A 22,956-nucleotide genomic window follows, 5' to 3' on the forward strand; every position below is an offset into this window, starting at 1 on the left:
TATTTAGACAATTACAGTAAATGCCTATAGTTAATTTAATACCTGTAACTTTCCATGAGCAACAACAGAAGTCAGTGTCACTTAAGTGAGTTTTTGCTTACAGCATCCATTATTTTTTTTCAGTCAATATGATTCTATATTTTGCAAAAGCAAAAAAATTAAAAATAAAATAAAGCATTTCGTGTATAAAAATACACAAAAGAGAAAGGAAAGTTGAATTATGGAAAGCTGGATATTGATACAATAGCCACATAAAGAATGCTTTGCTATTTAAACAGGCAAGTTAAATAAAATATATTTTGGGCTAAATTAATTCCCCCTTCTAGGTTTCATAAACCCACACCTTGCATCTCTGGATTACAGAGGGTGGTGACACTGATAATGGAAGCAGCGTTTTCCCCCCATAGGCACATTCATGCTTTCTTCTGTGCTGCCCCTTACGTTTGTGAAGAACTCCCTTGACATAGCCACCCCCTCCCAGCTTATCAATAGGGTGTGGCAATGTTCACCGGAGGGGTGTGGATTTGAGCCTGCATCAATATGTCATGCAATATGTGATCCATGTGGACCCTGTAGGCATGAACTAGAAGTTCACTAGTGCACAAAAGGGTAGTCCTGTTTCAAGCACAAGGGAACTTTAAGTGTGCTCCAGCAGGGCCACATGGGCCAAAAATCACACCCATCTGGTGTGTGTTGCCACACGGTATAGACAAGCCCTTATCCCCTTTGAATTCTCTTCTTCCAGCCTATCTATCTTTGCTGTGATGACTACAACCCCTATTATCTGGAAATGATTTGGCTGGCAACCATGACTACCAACACCCGTTGGTACAAATGATCCCATCTCTGTGATTTTCATGTCCTTCCCCCATTTCCCCATAGACTTTGCTTCTCCATTTATTCACCCAGGGCTCTATCCTGCAATGTCTCAGACACTCTGAGCTCAATCCAGCAAAGTAGTTAAGCACGTGTGCAGCCCCAGTGAAGTGACTGAGGTCAACAGCCTCCTTACATACTAAAAGTTAAGTAGATACTTAAGTTATTTGCTGGATTGGGATCAGAGTGCTCAGGACCCTACAGGGCTGAGCCCCCATTTAGAAAGGTGTAAATCCTAGACTGTAAGCTCTCTGGGGCAGAGAGTACCTGGAGTTATTTGTTTGTACAATGCCTAACACAACAGGGTCCAACTTCCTTTTGAGATCCTTAAGTCCTATTGCAGCAGAAATACACGACAACATCATACTTATTTCATAGAAACCCCATCCTTACATGGCTCCATTCTTCTTTTTAAAAGTTGTCATTAAAAGTATTTTGCATACAATGTTTTTGAACCATGAAATACACCAACATCCAGTACCCTGTTCTCATCAAGCAAGAGGTTCAACTCATTTCAATATGTTACAATATGTTCCTACTAGATACTGTAAATAGAAACAGCATTGTTCAAGCAATGAAACTCATCTGAACATTGTGTCAGTTTGCATTGGTTCACACTAATCATGTAGTGACAGAGGTCAAACACAAGCACTCAGATTAATAGACAACATATGAAACTCTTCCAAAGAATCTAAAACTGGCAGCAATTTAAAATCACAATTGCCTAATATAATTTTCATATAATTACCCTAATGAACCAAAGAGATAAGTACACATCATTTAATTTTTATGAAGTAATTTTGTTTCCAGTCTTCTCATCATCACTGGGATTCTAGGAAACATCACAGAATACAGTTCATAGAAAATATCAGTTACATCAACTCTCAAAATACAATTATATACATTTTTAAATTACATGAGTACAGCTATCACAGCTGAAGCCACAGCCTATGATCTTATTCTATGTGAAAGGATAAATGTTAGTGTGGGAGGCGGTGCTGATCTGCAGTACCCCCTTCAGGGCCACGGGTGGTACTGCAGGCATTCCCCACCTGAGTCTGCAAGGTTTGGCCGCCTGCTTGGGGCAGGGTAGCCTGTGCTGTAAGCTTGCTGTCAAACAATCAAGTAACAAAGTAGCAGCTCAGGATTTGGCTGTCTGCACCTTTAAACAAAGGGGAGAAAATCCCTTCAAATGCCGGCACTTAGTTGCAGTTCTTTTGGCAAGGCCTAGGCCTAGGCCTGGGCTTGGGTTCTGGGTTAGCCCTGAGGAGCATCTCCTCTGTTCCAGTCTCACCCAGCTCTGCCCCTGAGCAAAAGCAGGCAAGCCTACTTAACTGGCACACTGGTCCTCGATTGGTCAATATTTCCTCCTGGTCCATCTAGGCCTCTGGAGAACCATCTTGTTGGTTATCCAGTCTGAGTGGATTTGCCTTGGGAGGGAATCATCAGAACACCAATGACTTCAGCAGGCGGTAGAGAAGGCTTGATATACACTGTCAGAAGCTGAGTGGGTAAGATTTCTAATTGTATATCCCATACCATAAGATCAAGGGTCTCTTTTCAGGTATTGAGAAATTCAATACTATTATTTTTAAAATGTCAGTAGGATCAAAACAAAGTCTGACAAGTCTCGCTATAAGCTCCCTATTCTTCTGCTTATCCCTTGCCCTTTCTCCCTTCTCCCCACCTCACAAATATTTGGATGAGCACTGAGCAATCATGAAATGTTCACAAGTCCTGAAAGTTTTGTAAGTGTTTGCACAAATATCCAAAAGTAGAAATTCATTCCTCATTTATTCTCCTGTTTGAGAAGTTCCAGTCAGGGAGAAGAATCAGTATAATGTGACATAACTGACCAATCATAAACCTGAATAATGAATATGAAATAGTCAAAGCAATCAACCCAGACAATGAAAATTACTGGTTAAAACTACTAGGTGGAAAGTCAAGAACTGATTAATGAATTTGTGGAAATCAGGATGGGTTTGCAAAGAACTTGTTAACCAAAAAGAGGGGCCAAATTCATACCAAATATTGCTGGAAAAGAGAAGTCTGGCCTGTTCAAATAGCATCCCTACCTCATAGAGATGATGTGAAGCTTGTTAGTATTTGGCACTTTGGTGCAAGACAGTAGTGCTTACATTACGCAACCTTTACTCCTGTTGAGTAGGACCTTAAGCTGCAGTGGACCCGTTGAAGACAACGAGTTTCACAGAGTAAGGTACTACTCAACAAGCATTCATCTAAATATTTGTGAATAATAAATAATATGATTCTTGAATCAGAGCAAACAATAACCCTACTCTCACAGCAGTCAGTACTTTTATTCATGCAGACACAAACCAATGAATGGTTTCAGAGTAGCAGCCGTGTTAGTCTGTATCCGCAAAAAGAACAGGAGTACTTGTGGCACCTTAAAGACTAACAAATTTATTTTAGCATGAGCTTTCGTGAGCTGCAGCTCACTTCTTCGGATGCATAGAATGGAACACACAGACAGGAGATATTTATACATACAGAGAACATGAAAAGGTGGAAGTATGCATAACAACAGGACACTAATTGAATCTATTTCCCTATGTTAAGTTCTCCTCACACCTTCTATGGGCCATCTTAATTATCACTTCAAAACGTTTTTTTTCCTCCTGCTGATGATAGCTCATCTCAATTGATTAGACTTTTCCTGTTGTTATGCATACTTCCACCTTTTCATGTTCTCTGTATGTATAAATATCTCCTGTCTGTGTGTTCCATTCTATGCATCCGAAGAAGTGAGCTGTAGCTCACGAAAGCTCATGCTAAAATAAATTTGTTAGTCTTTAAGGTGCCACAAATACTCCTGTTCTTTAAACCAATGAATGTAACAATTTGATCAGCTCTAGTAAGAATTATACTAACTTCTTCCCAGGATGGTTATTTGTGGGTAGGAAGTTTGGGTTTGGAAGAGCAGGTGTAGTGTCTGCAGAGGGAGGACTGTCTGGGTTTTCTAATTTCTCAGTTCAGTTTTGTTAGTCTATATCTTATTCCCAGTTTAGCAGCATCTAAGATACCTTATCCCTATGGAGTGATTAAGGGGTGAATTTTCTCACTAGCCCCCCTTTCCAAGACTGAGAGCACCTCATCAGTGACAAGGTGCACTGAAATGTAACGCAGGCTTACATGCTGTTCTAAACAAGATGTTTCTCCATCTTCCTTGCTGTTTTCCTGAACCGTGTTCTTTAGACATGCCCTACTAGTCCAGCACTCTTGTTCACAAGAAAACTTGTCTTCCATCTAGGAAGAATTACTGTATCCATTTGGGGAAACGGAGGCAGAGAACGGTTAAGTGATTAAGCTCATATAGCAAATCATTGGCCAAATGGGGAACAGAATAGAGAATCTTGATTCAAGGTTCCCTACTCTGTTAGCCACTCATCCCCTTATCAATTCCCTAACACATTAAACATGATTAACGTGATGTTGCAAATTATGTCTCTTTATGAAGACACATAGGATAATATTAACAAATTATTACCTAGTGACCATGAGATCAGGGCCTCTTTGTGCTAAGCACCGTACATAGACATAGTAAAACAGTCTCTGCAGCAAAGAGATTACACGTTGAATTGAATGGGAGAAGGGAAGTGGTGTTATCCCCTTTTTACAGATGGGGAAAGGGATAGGTGAGTTGCCCCAGGTCATACAGATAGCCTGTGGCAGAGCTGGAAACCCAATTCAGATCTCCTGTATCCCAGGCCAGTGTCAATCACAGGACCATCTTTTCTCTCTCCCTTAAGAGGATGCTAGCTTTAGGTGAACAAATGGATTGATCAGTGTTGTGGTCAGGTACATTTATACTGAAATATTAAATATCAGGGCCAAGCAATGTTAGTTTTGTGAATGTTTACATGCTTTTGTTACCTTTGAAGAAACGGGGACTATTCATGGTGTGAGGAACCACTGTGTGAGAAAGGGTGACTCAATCTAGGCCTGTATCACTAACAAGAATTTGTATTATTATTATTATTATTAATGTGAAATTCTAAGTTGAATTGTGCCTGTAGATTAATTTTGCTTATATTTTAAAAAATCTCAAACTAGTAACATAGGCCAAGAGTTTCAAAAGTGACCAGTGATTTTGGATGCCCAACTTGACACCCTTTAATGGGTTCTGACTTTCAGGAAGTGCTGAGCACCTGCCTTCTGAAAATCAGGCCCTTTTAAGGTATCTCAAGTTGGCCACCTAAAATTAGTCACTTTTGAAACTCTTCGCTTTATGCTTTATATGAGTTGAACACAATAGAAATCACCTGGAAAATGCTTTACATACAATCACCCAGCTGTGGATTATACTTTCATAGTTAAAGAACATACAGGTTCAATATGAATTAAAAAGGACATGTGAAATATGTTAGCAACATATTTGTCAGGGCAATCAAGGCAATAATTGAAAGCAACTGAGGTTCCTTCCAGGCTGTTAGCTCCAGGTGTTAATTTAAATGTATGGCACTGGGGACATCATTAGTACACATTAACTTAGAGACAAAGCTGGATCAATATGTAAACCACGTCCAAGAAAGACTCAGAGATAATCATATTGCTCACTGGAATTTTCTAGAAGGACCCAGAGGGGGCAGACAGATGTTATTTCGAGGCAGCCACAAAAATATAATTGCATGACATCAATTAAATGTCTCATACAGCACTTGCATATTTATCCTTAAACCAAGACAAGATGTTTGATTAAAATAGCAAATAAGCAGCAAGTGGCTTTCTGGCAAAAGATCCCAGCTGAAAGCAGCATGATATGTAAAATGAGATACAATCATGTTAAAATTATTGTCAGAATTGTACTGGATACAACAGATCAGATCTTCCTCTATTGTAAATCAATGTCGTTCCAGTAAAGTCAGTTGTTGAGAATCTACCCCCAAGATGTCACTCGATATTCCAGTTTCTGAACTTCACATTAGAGATGACCCTGACCGAAGACCTTAGATCTAAACATGCCTGTTTGGAACCAGATTCCACACTTGGCCCAATATCTATAATGGCCCAAACAAAAATCCCAACCCCAAATTGTTTGAAAATGAAATCCTGTCCCCAAGGCAAAACTCCCATTTGAATTCAGTGGGTCAGGATTTCATTCCCAATTTTGGTTTGGGTGGGGAGAGAGGAGAAGGTTGAAGCTAACATTTTATAGCTTAGACAAATATCTACTTTTTATGTTAACTACCTGACAGATCCAGTGGAATCATTGTTATTACCAAATCCCTGGGTAACTTTTCTGACACTATCTTTACAGTGCCCAAACTGAGTATTATATTACCAATGACTCAGACTCATAAAACTTTAAGAAGGAAAATACCTATATTAATGGTATCAGATCCTCTTGGGAAAGATTATTCTTCAAAGTATATTTTGTCCAGACTATCTTTTAAAAATATCAAATGATGAGCTCTCCACACATTCCTGTGGAAGAAAGGGAACCTTATCTAATGGTTAGTGCAAAGGCATTGGGAGTTGGAACCCATTGTTCCACTATTGACTCAGTATTTGCTTATGAGCATATCACTTCACAATTCCACTTACCAGGACCAGGGTTCCCTCTAATTTTTTTCATCCAGGTGCAGACTGAATTTTGTTATGTGCACCAATATGGAGGTGATGTGTGGTGGGAGTGGGGCCAAGGGGTTTGCAGTGTGGGAGGGGGCTCAGTACTGGGGCAGACGGTTGGAGTACGGGCTCTGGGGTGGAGCCAGGGATGAGGGGTTTAGGGTGCAAGCTGTCCTGGGGTTGCAGCGGGGAGCAAGGACTCCCCCCAGCCCTCTCTCACTGCAGCAGCTCGGGGCCGGGTGAGAGGCTCCTCTTCCTAGCCATGGCAGTTCCAGTGGGCCTGGGCTGGGCAAGGGGCTGGGCTGGGCTCAGGGAGGGGCTCCTCTCCCCCATCTGCGCAGCCCTTGATAGCCTGCTGCATGGCCATGCAGCTTACAGGGAACTTAGCTAGACGCCAGTGCTGAATGCGTGAGCAAAGAAATAACCATCTCTCATATAACTAGCCAAGATTATTAAGTACCTTATTTTATTAATTATTATTATCATAATATTCTTCTCATGCCAATGTTGGCACTCAGGGCAGAAACTAGTACCTACCATCTCTTTCTGTCATTAGCCTGCTGCTTCGTTTGCTCTCTGGTGTTGAGATTGATGGTTCTGTCCTCCCAGATAAGGGTTCTTGTTAAGGTTTCTTGAGGGCATCCTCGTGTTCTCAAACTGGTTTGTTTCTACTTGACAGCTTCATGTGGGAGTCTGTGTGCTGGCATCCAAGTACATGGTGCAAATATGTCCAGTGCTTCCTTCTAATTCCAGTGGAGAATTGCTTCTGGTTGGTAATTTCTCGGTGATAACATTTCTCCATCCAACGCTCAGAATCTTTAGTGGGCACGTATTTTCAGACATCTAGATTTCTACCTAACATTTTAATAGATCTGCAGTTCTTGCAGCCATATTACTGTTTAGATAAGTGGAATTTTGACACAGACTTAATAGGAATAGGAGCAAACCTTTCAAAAGTAAGGAAGGGAACAGGAAGAAGAAAGGAGAGGTAGAAAGAGATTTTCTTTTCTGAAATCACTTGGTCAGATTTCAAGGCAACTAGGTCACTGAACTTCAGCCTGACAGCCCTACCACCAATGTTAAGGATGATACCAAAGAAGGTATCAGAGGGGTAGCCGTGTTAGTCTGGATCTGTAAAAGCAGCAAAGAATCCTGTGGCAGGATTCTGCCACAGTGTATTTCCACTACGTGCATCCGACAAAGTGGGTATTCACCCACGAAAGCTCATACTCCAAAACGTCTGTTAGTCTATAAGGTGCCACAGGATTCTTTGCTACCAAAGAAGCTGAAATTTGTTTATTTTAGGTTAAACTAAATGTTTTGTCTGACCTGAAACAAAATGTTCAGTTTTTGAGGGTTTTTTTAGCCTTTTAAAAAATAAAATTGAAGTTTTTAAAACAAAAAAATTACTTTCAAATTTAAAAATCAATACTTCATATTTTGAAAATGTCAAAACAACATTTTGATCTATTTCTGATTTTTTTTCCCTCAACCAAAACTATTTGATGAATTTGACACAAATTCATGAAATGTTTCCATTGACCTGAATGAGCATTTTTGGCAAAAAACATTTAATCAGAAAATCTTTTCCCAGCTCTAATCCTACTGACTCCTTGCTGCAGAAACCTTTTCAGTGCTTCCCACCATATAGACTGCAGGATGCAGACTACATCATGTCTTTGGAACGTACTACAGGACTGCTCCCTGCATCAAAGCCACCACTCTTCATTTTCCAGTATATAAAAAAATCCCATGATTCCTAATTATTCAGATTTTGCCACTCTGTGCCAAATAAGATCTTAATCCTGGGGCTGTTAGCAAAGTAAGATACTACTAGACCCAGACATGCCAAACCTGTGGAAAAAAACGCAGAAATTGGGCTTGTTTTTGTCTTAACTGGCTTGTGAGTTGCTTGTTGACTAGTTTTTGTTTTGCAGCTTGTGGCATGTTTTTTTTTTTTTTTTGGCTCCTGGCAAGCAGGGGCAAGCCAGGTAAGGGAGGGCAAGCTGGGGTAAGGGGCAAGCAGGGGAAAGGGGGGAGAGAGTCAGGGGTGCACAGGGGGCCCACCAAGGTCCCAGACTGCACCACAGGGAGATCTAGTCACATAGAGTGTTGGGGTTCTTAGGGATTGGCTTGTTTTGATTTTTGGCTTATTGTGAAAGTTGGGGTGCTTATTTACCATGTGAAAGTTGGCAGCTGTGACTAGACCTAAAGGAAGCCCTCAAGTTTTTGAATGAAATAAGGTCAGACTCTATGACAGATCTTGGCATTCTGCTGATTTCTGTTTGCAGCCAGATGCTTAAATCAGTATCTTTAATCACCCAGAGCATGTCAGTTACTACTTTTTGTTCAAAACAACAGCCTAATTTCCTTATCTCTAACAACTGGGGGCTGGGAGAGGAGGGCTGCATGCAGTTCAGATCTTATTGTCTGGATGGGTAACTCATACTGAGAATAAAGATAATACTTAATTACTTTGACCTTTCATCATTATAACTTAACAAAATAATTAAGATACGTTTTTCATTTAACAAAGAAAGTGATACTGAGTAATTCCTTCAGGATTATTTATATATTTCAGAAACAGTAGAGGCTTGAATGAATGAGTGACTTTCCTTTTTCTCCTCCACCCCTCCTCTTTACACTATTTTCTTTATTCAGCCTCAGTTTTCAGTGTCTGAGGAAAAGTATAAGGTTAGGCCCAGTTATGGCCTCTAAGGTGCCATTTTCAGATTCACAGATTTTGAAGCCACAAGGGACCATTGTGCCCTCCTGCATGGCCTGTGCTATGAGACTGTTCATTCCTTTTTCAAGACCAATACCTGTGGTTGAACTAGAGAATATCTGTTAGGAAAACACCCAATATAGATAAAAAATGTCCATTGATTAAAAAAAAAATTCCACCACAACTCTTGGTAAATTGTTTCACTGTTTAAAATGTTTGCCTTATTTCTTCTCTGAATTTGTTTAGTTTCAACTTCCAGACATTCAATCTTATTATATCTTTGTTTGCTAGACTTAAGAGCCATATATCATCAAATTCCTGTTCCCCATGTACGTACTTGACTGTGATCAAATCACCCTCTAACCTTCTCTTTGATAAACTAAATAGATTGCTCTCCTGGCTTCTTACCATAAGATACTTTTTCCCAGTCCTATAATCATTCTCATGGCTCTTCTCTGAATCCTCTCCAGCTTATTAAAATTTTTCTTGAAAGTGCGGACATCAGAACTGGACACAGCAGAGGTGACACATGGGAGGGGAATGCGGGGTCAAGTGCCCCCCGCCCCCAATTTCTGTGAGTGTCTAGCTACCTGCTGTGCCTCCCCACTGGCACTTCCAGCTTGCTCAGTTCCTCCCCCAAGGCTGAGCCCGGGCAGGGAGCGGAGGGGGTGGGATGGAGCCGCCTCTCACACTGGCTGACTCTGTGCAGGGTCGCTCCCTCCCTGCAGCATGGCGGCTGCCTGAGAGAGTCCAGCTGGGGAGGCAGTGGTGGCCCACCCACTCTGCCCCCCTGCACAGGCCCAGCTGCTAGGGAGTGGGGTGGAGCGAGCTGGAAATGTGCTGAGGAGGGGGAGGGCTCCAGCTCGCTTGGACCCCATCCCTGATAGCTCCCCAGGCAGGCCCTTGCAGGCAGCTGCCACAGTAATGCACAGAGACAGTGACCCTGAGCAGCCACCCTCACTTGTCGTGAGAAGTGGCTCTGCCCCACACCCTCGGCTCCCCACCCGGGCCTGGCTGCCTGTGCTGGGTGGGAGAGGCACAGCGGGATAAGGACAGGACCCCCCCAGGTAATTCCAGCCAGGAGAGTGCATCAGCCCCGGGCTGGGCCCAGGCTGGGGAAGGCCCTGGGAACAGGGTTCCTCTGCTTGGCCTGATTTGTGGGCATTGCCCATGCCCCTCCCCCTGCTGAATCATCGGTGAGGGCGCAAGAGGTATGTGGAGACACTGTGGTACTGTGAGTCTCCCAAGGCTGGGGCCTGCCTTGCCTGGCACGTGCTCCCTGCTCCTGTGGCCCCAGCCCCCCAGGAGCCAGCGGATTGGTTGCCCTAGCCTAGGGAGATGGGGCTGGGAGGTTCCTCCCAAAAGCAACACAAGGGACGGTCACATGCCCCCCACCCCCAATCCTCACATTGTGCCCCACTAGTATCAGCTGGTACGAGTCGTCTCTGGGACACAGTATTTAGTTGTTGCATCACTGCCAAATATAGAGGTAGTATAAGCTCTTACTCCTACCTGAGATTCCTCTGTTTATACATCCAAGGATTGCATTAGTCCTCTGGCACACAGTGGGAGCTCACATTCAGATGATTATCCACCAGGCCCCCAAATCTTTTTCAGAGTCACTGCTTCCCAGGACAGAGTCCACCATCCTTTACTTACTCACTGTGGCCTACATTCTCAGTTCCTAGATTTATAATCCTTTAGACCTCAAAACTGCTGTATTGGGTTGACTTGTGTATCTATGGATTCTTCTCAGGATCCTAGTGATTCACATCACATGTCTGAGGTTAGAATTTAGTTCCTGTCTTTGAAACCACCAAGAGCCAATTCTTATAAATCTGGTACTTTTATGGCCTCCATTACCACAGTACCTGATCACCTTACACATACACATTCTTTTAACATGCAACTGAGGCACCAAGAAATTTGGGGTCAGATACTCAGGTAAGGAATGAAAAAATGAAAATTTAATTTGAAAGAAAAATTTTAGCCACTTCTACACACACCTTTTAACACATCTAAAATAAAATAAGCCACTGTGACAGTCTGTACCCCTATGTTCACCCCTTTTATAGGATTATGATAAATTTTGCACAAAGTATGTCTTGTGAGGTATCAGTTGAAAACTCATAACTTTCTGAGCATTATTGTCCTGGTAAAATTTGTGTGGCATGGGGGATTCCTTTGTATGGTAGTACTAAACATGCTCCAAGTCTGGGGGGAGCAGACACAAACCAGTTCCCCAGAGACAAAAGGCCAACCAACACCTCAGCCAGGTATCAGAAAAGTCAAATTGACCAAGAAAGAGGATGTGGGTGAAAATCTACATCTTGACAAAGAAACAGCTTGGGGGTTCCCATCCACAAGATTTTCTATCTCCTGAACCTCAGCTGGAGAAGAGAAAGAGCAATAAGATGGGGGAGCAAACTCCCTAAATGATTCCCTTCTTTCTCTCTATCCATGACATCCACAACACCTGAAGAACAAAGAAAACAGCTTTGAACTGGGGGAGGGATCCTGACTGAAAGGAATTCAGCCAGTAAGACTGCTGGAACATGTGGTGAGAGAGACCTTTGCTTTGAATTCACTTAGCCTGTTAGGTATTAGTTGCATTTTACTTTTATTTTCTGACTTTTATGCCTCATTACTTATAGTCACTTAAAACCTATCTTTTGTAGTTAATAAACTTGATTTATCTAGACTAGTGTGTTTTAATTGAAGTATTTGGGAAACTCCATTTGGGATAAAAGGATTTGTGCATATCATTTTCAATTAATAAAATGACATAGTTTATACAAGCCTGTATTGTACAGCCCAGCTCTCTCCTGGACAAGACACACATTTCTGGGAGAAGTCTGGGTCTGGGAATTTGCTGGTGTTGTTCTGCAGTGTAATTTATGAGTGGTTGGCTACAACACTCATATAGTATAACTGGAAATAATTTACATGCTGAAGGTTGTGTGTAAGCAGACCAGGAGGGGTAGTGAAGCAGTGTAAAAGGCTCTCAGTTCTCCAACCTGGGGGTGGACAGAGCTGTTCATCAGTCCAGATTGTAACCTGGGTAATGTCACAGCCACCCATGATGATCAGGATGAGTGGCAGTCTTGGACAGCTATTTGATATAGACACAAATGACTTAGACCAACGTTTCTCAAACGGGTCGCCGCTTGTGTAGGGAAAGCCCCTGGTGGGCCAGGCCAGTTTGTTTACCTGCCCTAATCGCAGGTCCGTCTGATGGTGGCTCTCACTGGCCGCGGTTCACTGCTCCAGGCCAATGGGAGCTGCTGGCAGTGGCGTGGGCTGAGGGACTTACTGGCCACTGCTTCCAGCAGCCCCCATTGGCCTGCAGCAGCGAACCACGGCCAGTGGGAGCTGCAGTTGGCCAGACCTGTGGACAGGGCAGGTAAACAAACCGTCCCGGCCCGCCAGGGGCTTTCCCTACACAAGCGGCAACCCCAGTTTGAGAAACACTGACTTAGACCCCGCAGCATTTCACAAAATTATGCTATGTAACATCTCCTTATTGTTACCCTTCCCCTCTATTCCCTCATATTAGCCTTTCACACCGTTTCAACTGACCAGCAAAGCACTTACACATCTACTTAATTTTAAGCACATTAGCAGTCCCATTGAGATCTATAGGTCAGCTCCTGTGGCTAAAGCCATGCATGTATTGAAGTATTTTCTTAGTTCAAAGATATCAGTTGTTACACTGTAGAACATGGCCTGTTACAATTTTAATTGTAAGATCTTTGGGATTCATACAGCACTTAACACAATAGTGTCCCATTATGGATTGGTACAAGAATAAATACAATTAATAAGAAAAATAGATAAATGAGCCCATCCTTCATCCCAATCATGAAAAAGCTCAATTAATGTTATGCTGTTTTTACTTTGAAAAATTAAAAATCTTAAACTAAAAAGTCATTAATTCAATTTTAAATTAATTGTTAAGATTAATATTGGTTGGGGGGAGGGAGTCAAAGCCAATAATCTACCATAATAAATATATGGGACCAAGGAATGTGAGTAAAGACTGCGGACTATATGATTTAGTCCATGGAAAAGGAAAAAAAAATCTTTAGAAAGTCTTTTTTGAACCATTGTTAGAGACACTATACAAAGTGAAAGGTTTGGCTACAAATACTACAGTCCTTTTGATTCCTCATTGAACATATTATGTGTGTGTGGAAGCAGGGAAAGCTTCAATAAGGATTTGAAGGGGATTTTAATGCGTGTCAGTCAGTTAGCAAGAGTCAGGCCATACTGTAACCCTAATGACGTGAGACTTGTAGGAGCAAAGATAGTGCGAGGCGACAGGACAAGAACTGTGTACAAAGTTATTACGACCTTGCAATCACTAACCAAAATGCAGGCTTGCTTTTTCTTAGGACTGAGACAAATAAGATAAGCCTTTCTGCTATGTATAAACAAAATGTAGTTGTTGCTTTTTACTGTCTGTATTATTGCTAGAAATTGTCTGTATCAAAGGTATAAAGGCTTGCTGTGATTGTTTACCAGTTGAGAGACCTGTCCAGGACTGGGGCGACCCTGTGTCCTATGGCACTCTCTCCCTCCATTGTAATTACTGGAGAAATAATAAAGTATTTGATTTTGCTGCACCCAAACAAAAAGCGAGAACTGAGTTTTTCTTCGACATGTGTAAAAAAGCAGACTTACTGAAATCCTCTCTGCTTCTATGCTGATGAACAAAAACCAGCACTGGGCATTTATACCAGGCATGCTTTTCTAAATCTATCGCCTACGTGAACTTATCTAGGGAAATGTGCATGCAAATTGGGGCCATTCCTACATTCTTTTCTTGTAAATTCCCCCCTGCCCCTGCCAAAACAATCCCACTTTTTATCTTTGCAAGCAGTAAGTTTCACAATAAAACAAACATTTCTTTTAACATGACTGGTGATTTAAAAGACTGGTGATTTCTAGCACACCCATTTGAGAGTATTTTTCTTCTTCATTCTCTTTCTTTGCAGCGTAAAAAAGTAAATGAACATGTTCTCCATTCTGTGAGAAAGGTATCCTTCTAGATTAAGATTACATTGAATCCAACCATAAATATTCACCGCGGCTCAGTCTTTTGGATAAGAGGGCATGGAGGCCACCTGTTCCATTAGAAATGAGTTTATTTACTCACAGGTGTCATCCACTGGGATAGAAGAGCAGCATTGTGATCAGGGGCCTTTGTTGAGATGTTTGCTAACATCAAGCGGCTTGACAAAAGCCACTGGCTGAAACATCAATCTCTTATCCTGCTGGGTGACACCTGTAGGTAAAATAAACTCATTTTTAACACAACAGATGATCTAAATGACCTTTCTCTCCAGGAGATTGCACTATAGACAACACCTATTTTGCACATAAGAAATTACTTGGAGTACAATACAAATCTCTGGGTATTTGCTGACAGATCACTGATAAATCACACACTTAGGAAAATGACTGAATGGATATGAAGACTTGAACTGCCTTATTGCACAGCTAGCAGTGATCCTGTCACTTCAAGGGTGGGCAATGTGGAGAAACATGCAGCGAGGATTTTAGTCCCCAGGTCTGCCAGGCAGTAGTTTAGTGAACTTGTGGAAACTGTTGTGCTTTCTATGGAAGCAGTCACAGATTCAAATAGAGTTTAGTCTCTGTCAGAGGTGGTGACTGATGTCCAGGCCTGTCAGTTGGGAACTATAAATCCATACAAATGCATTTTATAAACAAAAAGTATGTAATTATAAAATCTCAAATTCCATGTTCCACTTGGCTGCAAAGATTATTCAGGATTAAAGTGAAGTATAGTCCTTTTTATTTATTTATTTATTTATAAGGCATATAAGGCATACCACGTAAGGCAGTCATTGAGTTAAAGTAGGCCCTATATAAATACAAAATTTACATAGATATGAGCATTATTACTCTAACTGTAAATTTTGTATTTATATAGGGCCTACTTTAACTCAATGACTGCCTTTCATGGGAGGTGGATCAGGCCCAAGGTCCCCTTTGCAACGCCTGGTACTTTAAAATTGAGTACCACAAAAGAGAAAGCACCATTATGCTTCATCCTGCATCCACAGTAGTTTTTAGCCATGCTGACGGGGGTTGGAAAAAGCAGCAGAAGATCCCCACCACTAGTATGGAGATCTCTATGGCCCCAGTCCTACAAAGGGATTCACCTGCAGGGACCCTTACACTTAAAGATCCCTTTATAGGAACAGGACCTTAGACAGTAAAGTGCCATCACCTAAACACAGAAAGCATTGGGAAATATACCATAGGCCAGTGCAGATTGTTCCCTATAAAGATGGCACCAGATGACTCATTGAATCTTTAAAATAGTTAATTTGTATGATACTGTGAATGTGAGAACTGAGTCAAGGAAGGAAAGGAGGGAGTTTTGATTGAGGTTGGGAAGCAGGGATTTTATCTTGTCTAGCTAAGGTTTAATGTCTCTCCCACTAGGTTGTATTTGAACACCTCCTGATTACGTAAAAATGCTTGCTAAGAAAAGAAAAATTATAACTCTGGAAGAGTCCTATGGAATTTAATAGGTATAAAATCAACAGTGTTCTAAGACAGGGTTCCACAGAAACTAATCTATCCCCCATGCAGAATTTAAGAGCGAATAATATCCCTTAAATATTGTAGGTTTTCTTAAAGACAACCAAAAGAATTAAGCAATTATGTGTCTGCTATAAAATTATATGGAACAATTTACAAATGTGCATGCGAGCTAGAGGATATATCTGGAACTCTTTTGTTTGCAAATAAAATGGTAATGTAATGCTGTGTAATAGAATACAGGGTATTTGTCCACCATCTTCCCATCCAAAGGTAATAATGTCTTTTCAAAATTATTTAGTTAAGTCTTACAACATCTCTGTGAAGCAGCTGTCTGTCTAGTCCATCCATCCTAAGCACTTGTATGAGACACTTCACCATGGTATCTGAATGATTCACAATCTTTAATGTGTTTATCCCCACAATACCCATGTGAGATGAAGGATAATTGCACTGCCCTTTTTACAGATTGGGAACTGGGGCCCAAAGAGACCAGGTGACTTGGCCAAGGTCACACAGGCAGTCTATGGTAAAATAAGGAATGGAATCCCAGTCACCAAAGCCCCAGACCAGCACCCTAAGCACTAGACAATCCTTCACACCTCTGTTATTATACCTATTTTATAGATGGGTAAACAGAGGCAAAGATAAGTCAAGTGATTTGCTTAAGGTCACACAGCAAGTCAGGGACAGAGGCAGGAATGGAACACAGAACTCTCAAACTCTTTTCTTATCAATGAAGCTGACATTCTCTCCGAACTGACACCAGCATACACAGGAGTCATTCCACTGAAGTCAGTAGAGTTACATGGGATTAAGGAAATCAGAATCAGACCCTTTAAAAAAAATAAAAGAATACAACCTATCTTCAGAGTGATGTGAAATCTCTTCTTATAGGAATGAAAAGGAGTTGAAAACATCAGGCCTGTGATCAGTGAGAGCCCAAAGCAATTTCAGGTTATTTGAAATAAAAGTGATATTGTACTTTGGAGTCAGAATGACATATCTAGAAATGTGTGACACTACTGTGCAGTGCAGTCTCATAATGAAATATGCCCAAACCTCTAGTGAATTGATTATAGCTCTTATTTTCTCAGGAACTAAATCCAAAATTGCCTCTGGTCTTCTTGGTTGCTTCATTTAGTTAGTTTATTTTGATTTATATAAACATAAGAAACCTGCCTAGCCAGTGCTCCAGGCACCTTTATTGTACATTAAAAATACAATACATTAATACATCTAAGCTAGCTCTACCCGTCTCCTGAAAACAGAAAGCAAAAAACAACAAAACTGCAGCTGCAGAGCCTCACACGCAGCCCCTCCCCAAAAGACTAGGAAGAGAAATGGACTTTGTAGCAGGCCATGATAGTCAACAGATTGGGGCTATTTCAGACCAAGAACTGAAGATTTGCTTTGTTTTCAAAAACTGATGTTTTAAAGAGAAATTTTGTATTTTCCCCTACAACTTGCCACTGATGGCAATAAAATGAATGACATCCAGGGTGGAGGTGGGAGTGGGGTCTCCTCCCCTCCTTTCCCCCCCCCCCCTTTTTCCACTCTAATGTTTCAAAATTTCTCATGTTTAATAAAATTACAAAATGACAAAAAGAAAAAATGAAACAGTGACTTTGCCACGCTGTAACTTTTCCAAAGCAGAAGTTTTGGACAGTTACAGAGTAGAAAGAAGTAAAAGAAAATGTGAGAAAAAAAGTTCTGGACATTTCTCATTTTATTGTACTCAATGGCCAAAACAAAAAAAACCCAAAACAAACCCTCCCCTCCCCCCCAAAAAAGGAGAAGAGAGGGAAAATGAAAAAATTAAAAAAATCCAAAATATATATGATACATTTATATACATATATATTTACACACACACACACATATATATACAGAGAAAGAGAGAGAGAGAGAGAGAGAGAGATCCATTTTAAACCCAACAAAATCAACACAATTTTAACATTTGGAGGATTTTTTGCTTAATTATTTTGTCCATTTTTCAGCTAACTCTAACCAATACCAACTGCTTAAACCCCATCTACTAACCAGCCTGCAGCAAGTGCAGACCCTGGCTCTCGTATTATGTATTCACAACAAGAAAGTCCTCCTGAGAAGCAAGCCACTGCATTCTGCACTAGAGGCAGTTTCCAAAGGGATCCAAGGTGCAATCTCAATGAAGAGTTCATTGCAGCTTGAGCTAACCCAGCAGTCCAAGCCTCATGAGCCTGGGTCAGCTGACCAGGCCAGACATGGGTTTTTTTCCTGCAGCCTAGACGTACCCCATGAGTACTCCTGGACTATGAACTGAATTGACCAACTGTGGATGTGAACCATACATAAACCATACATAAAGTATCTAATAAGATACTAAACCGAGATCACAATAAATTGGGAAACAACATACTTTGGTCTTAACTTACCAAACAAAGAATGCCCCCAGAGGGTGTCCACACTCCAAAGGTGTAATCTCCATTAAAAGCTCTCCACAGAGAGACATACAGAAGAGATTGGAAGGGAAGTAACCAGTTTATCATTTGTGTTCTGTCCTTTGCCTTATTTTGTGTAACCTTTTCTTTTCCCTTCTTTAACAATAAAACAACCACAGTTAATAACTGATATTTTGCTTGGTTTCAATCATGGTAGTAAAAGCACTCCTGTGACTAAAACAGGGGTAGTCACACCCCTGAGTTGGCAGTCAGAGAAACAATTGGAAAGAGCTGGCCTACCATTTCTTGTTTCTTTACACTAAATATTTGTAGTCACTTTTAAAATTGCTTGGTGGCCAAGTTAAAATGACCCCTTTCTACCCCACAAAGGCATGTAGATTAGAATGATGATGGGAAGAAACTGATGTTCTGAATCCCTGTAATTAATTGCATGCTATATAGAAACAGAAAGATAGAACAACCATTTATGCCATATTACTAGAGGACAGATATGTCTCAATGCATTATAACAGGGGTCGGGAACCTTTCAGAAGTGGTGTGCCGAGTCTTCATTTATTCATTATGATTTGAGGTTTCACGTGCCACTAATACATTTTAACGTTTTTAGAAGGTCTCTTTCTATAAGTCTATAATATATAACTAAACTACTGTTGTATGTAACATAAATACGTTTTTTAAAATGTTTAAGAAGCTTCATTTAAAATTAAATTAAAATGCAGAGCCCCCCAGACTGGTGGCCAGGACCCGGGCAGTGTGAGTGCCACTGAAAATCAGCTCATGTGCCGTCTTCGGCATGCGTGCCATAGGTTGCCTACCCCTGCATTATAATATGCAACACTGAAGGTTACAGATTTTTGTTATGGTAAGAAAACATGTGTCTGTGTCTGTCCTCTGGCAAAGATGCCTATTGGCAAATTATTTTAATTGCTCTCCTGGCAATTGAAGCCCTACTGGCAGACTCAATTTTAAAAAGGAAAAATAAAATTAGGCCAGTGTTTACAAATGCTTAAATATTTTTCCCATTCCTGTATTGATAGAATTTGATATTACTGTAATAAATTAAATCCAAGCAAAATGAAATGATAGAAACTGAGTTCAGGGTTCTTTCAGTATAATTCGCAACAAAAAGTCCATTACTTTGGTACTAAGTAAGCACTAAGCACCTCCTCTGAAAGCTATTTTTCATCTGATGATTCATCCGAGGTGAAATATGATGGTTTTTTGTCAAGTCCCTAGCAGAGAAGTGTTCATTTCACAATAAACCCCACTGCAATTTACATTAAAGAGCAAGCTCTTTGGCAAACTCAGAAAAGAAGCTAAGAACTGAATGGACATGGGAATGGAACTCACTAGTAAAGCACTCATCACTAAAGGTGGAACCTCCAGGTCGGGTAGCAGGACATTGACAAGACAGGGGGGAAGCCTGAATTACAAGTGCAAATGCTGGTTGGATCTGATTCTCCTCTCATTTACAGCTGTGTAAATCAGAAGTAACTCAACTGAGATCAATAGATTTGCACTGGTGTAAGTAAGAAGAGCATCAGACTGTACAGATCACATTCATGCCTGGTTTAATCTCATTAACTTCAGTAGAGATACACTAGGGATGAACTTAAGCATCTGTACTCTTTGGCTGTAGAAAGGAGGCCACTCTCCAAGCTCCCTTCACAGCAGTAACTACATTTCTTTTTCTCCTCCTGCCTTTTTCTTTTTAGTGGCCAAACTAACATTTTTTTTCACAGAATAAACATAATAAGGTTATTGCACCAAGAATGCAGCAAAAGGAAGTGTCCTCACACCAGTTAAATGAACCTCAACCGAATTTCAGTATGGTCCCAGCACCGCATTGCCTTATCCCCATGTTCACTGGTTCTAAAGGCTTTGGTTGGGCCTCCTGATGGGAGAAGTCCAAAAAGCCTGAAGAGAACTCCACCCCCTCCCGCAAGCATTAACAGATCCACATGTAACCCCCTTTTCTTTTTCTTATTTCATGGTGTTCGGCTAACACTTATTGCTGTAATTAGAGCTGCTGTTTCTACTTGCTCTGAGCTGATATGGAAACATTCCCAGACAAGGTGGCGGTATAGAGCCTTGAGTGACTGCAAAGAAGTAGTTGCTGTTTCAGCACAGGAGAGGGAGCGCAGGAAGTTGTTAACCATGCTCAGTAGCTGTTTGAAGCTGGTGTGGAAGACTCCATTTAAGGGCAGACATCCCTTGTATGTTAAGCACATACACTCCACATATACACACATAGCCCCTTAGTTAGAAGCTGGAAGCTCCTGGCTAAGCAGTAGTGAGTTCTGTCGGGTACAGCACTGACAGCCATGTTGAGCACCCATTGGATTTGCAGGAGGAGATAGAACTGTCAGGGATAACCCAGACTGAATCTGTGGTTGGATCTGAAGTGGTGTTTTACCCACGAAAGCTTATGCCCAAATAAATCTGTTAGTCTTTAAGGTGCCACCAGACTCCTTCTTGTTTTTGTGGATACAGATTAACACGGCTACCTCCTGATACTTAACACAGTTTTCTGTAATTTTACAGAAGTCAGCGGGATTGAGACTCGAAACACCATGAAGGAGGAATCTCAGACTGGAGGTAAAATATCTTTGTGAGATGTATTACATCACTGAACCAAAGACACTGCACACCTAACAGCTACAGTTATTGTCAAGGGTTTTTTTCTTATTTGAAGTTGTGTATGTGCTAAATAGCGTGGATACTGAAACAACTGGTTAGGTGGTACAACTAAATGTTTTTATTTAATTGGCGATATAATACCCAGTGTAAGCATACATTAAAGCAGAAGATCTCTGCTTGTCAGAAGTCCCAATCCCTTATTTATATGTATATATAAAAATAAATATGAATTTAGGCCCTGTGTTTTGTTCTTAATCTTAAAGGAAAATAACAAGTGTCTAGTTGGTGAGGTTAGTCTAGCATTGTAACTGCTGTGCTGTTTATCTTTGGACTTACTCCTATCTGTTTATCTTTGGACTTACTCATAAAAAGGAACTTGAAATTAAACAGAAGGAAACAGTGGGGGCGAAGGACCTCCATGACTTTAAGATTAAGCTAGATAAGTTTATGGAGGAGATAGTATGATAGGATAACAGGCTTAGTCAATAGGTCAATTAAGTGCCACACTGGTAATTAGTACAATGGGTCAATGATAGGATATTGTTAGCCTTTTTCCAGAGGGTATGGCTAGAGAGTCTTGCCCGCATGCTCGGGGTTCAGCTGACCGCCATATTTGGGGTCGGGAAGGAATTTTCCTCCAGGGTAGATTGGCAGTGGCCCTGGAGGTTTTTCGCCTTCCTCCGAAGCATGGGGCAGGGGTCGCTTGCTTAAGGAGTAGGTGGATCGGCTTATGTGGCCTGCATCTTGCAGGAGGTCAGACTAGATGATCATAATGGTCCCTTCTGATCTTGAATTCTATGATTCTATTGTATATGTGCGTAACTGTCTTATGATAAAGACTGTACTGGATTCCTAAGAAGAGAAAGAAAGCTTTTAAAGGAAAAATTCATCTGTACTCTCTTGCAAGGATAGGAATTCATGATCTGTACAAATACATAAAGCCAGTAAAGGAATTCTGTAGCAGAATTGGTAAGTATACTGGCTTACCTCCCCTCTACATACATATATATTTTAAGGGCTGCAGGGACCACTTAGTAGACTTGCCTAACCTCCTGCATAACACAAGCCTTAGAATTTCACCCAGTAATTCCTAAAGCAGAGGGACTTTAGCATAGTCAGTAACTTCTGGCTAAGTTAGAACTTAGTGTTCTCGGTTTGTATAGCTTCTAGCACAATGGGGTCTTGCTATGTGACAGGGGCTCAAAGAGTCTACCACAATTCAAAAAATAGAGCATATTTTAAGCCCCATTCCTGCAAACATCTATGCATGTGCTTACCTTTACACATATGAATAATCGCATTGACTTCACCTGGACTACTCGCATGCATAAAGTTAAGCACATGTGTAAGTGTTTGCAGGACTGGAGCTGTAGACGAGATAGCAGGGTAGGAGCTTGAGAACATGAGAGGAAAATTTTCAAAGGAAGTAAAAAGAGAGGGGAGATGAGCAGTTTGGGTACTAATACTGTGAATGGCTTTTCAAAGCATGGAAGCCACATTCATATTTTGACAACCATATATAAGGCAGTAAAATAAAATAACCTGTAAAATTAAAAAAGAATATGTAATGGGCTCTCTCTGTAAGCAGAAGGACACTGTTGATCCCAGTTTTACTGCTAAATAAAACACTGGGTTATTGGCATGCACATGTCCAATCTACAGAATGATTCATGAACTATTTTCCAATTTAACAAAGGAGATTCAGCACCTTATTCACGGGGTAAGGGGAACTGTCAGAAATGGACTCAACATGCGTTGACTTCCTCTGTCAAACCCAGTGACTTATTTTTTTTAATCAAAACATATTAAACACACATTCTTCACCTAGAAGATGAAATGAAGGATGCCCTTGAGTTTATATTAACCTGATTGAATCGATCTGAAGAACAAAGGCTATATTTACCTAAAAGGCCAAATGTGGGGAAAGCCTACTGTTATTCTGGGACTTGACTCAAATGAAAGTACATAATGGACATTTCTTATTCAACCACCTACCCTTCACCTCCAAATCTGTTTTCTCCAGTGGCTCCAATGTACTATTTATTCCATCAGCACTCTCTAAAAGATGATGAGCATGTGAGAGGTACATTATTTTCTCAGCGT

General features: G+C 41.0%; 1 long non-coding RNA gene across 1 annotated transcript; it reads left to right on the forward strand.

Moving 5' to 3' along the window:
• The first annotated feature begins 20,347 nt into the window (after nucleotides 1-20,347).
• LOC120390716 lies at nucleotides 20,348-22,606 on the forward strand. The gene is made up of 3 exons (XR_005591119.1): nucleotides 20,348-20,429; nucleotides 20,758-20,811; nucleotides 22,550-22,606. It is a non-coding gene; the product is annotated as an uncharacterized LOC120390716 (long non-coding RNA).
• The last annotated feature ends 350 nt before the right edge of the window (nucleotides 22,607-22,956 follow it).

Source organism: Mauremys reevesii, linkage group 1, assembly GCF_016161935.1.
Source record: "Mauremys reevesii isolate NIE-2019 linkage group 1, ASM1616193v1, whole genome shotgun sequence".
Lineage (NCBI taxonomy): Eukaryota > Metazoa > Chordata > Testudines > Geoemydidae > Mauremys > Mauremys reevesii.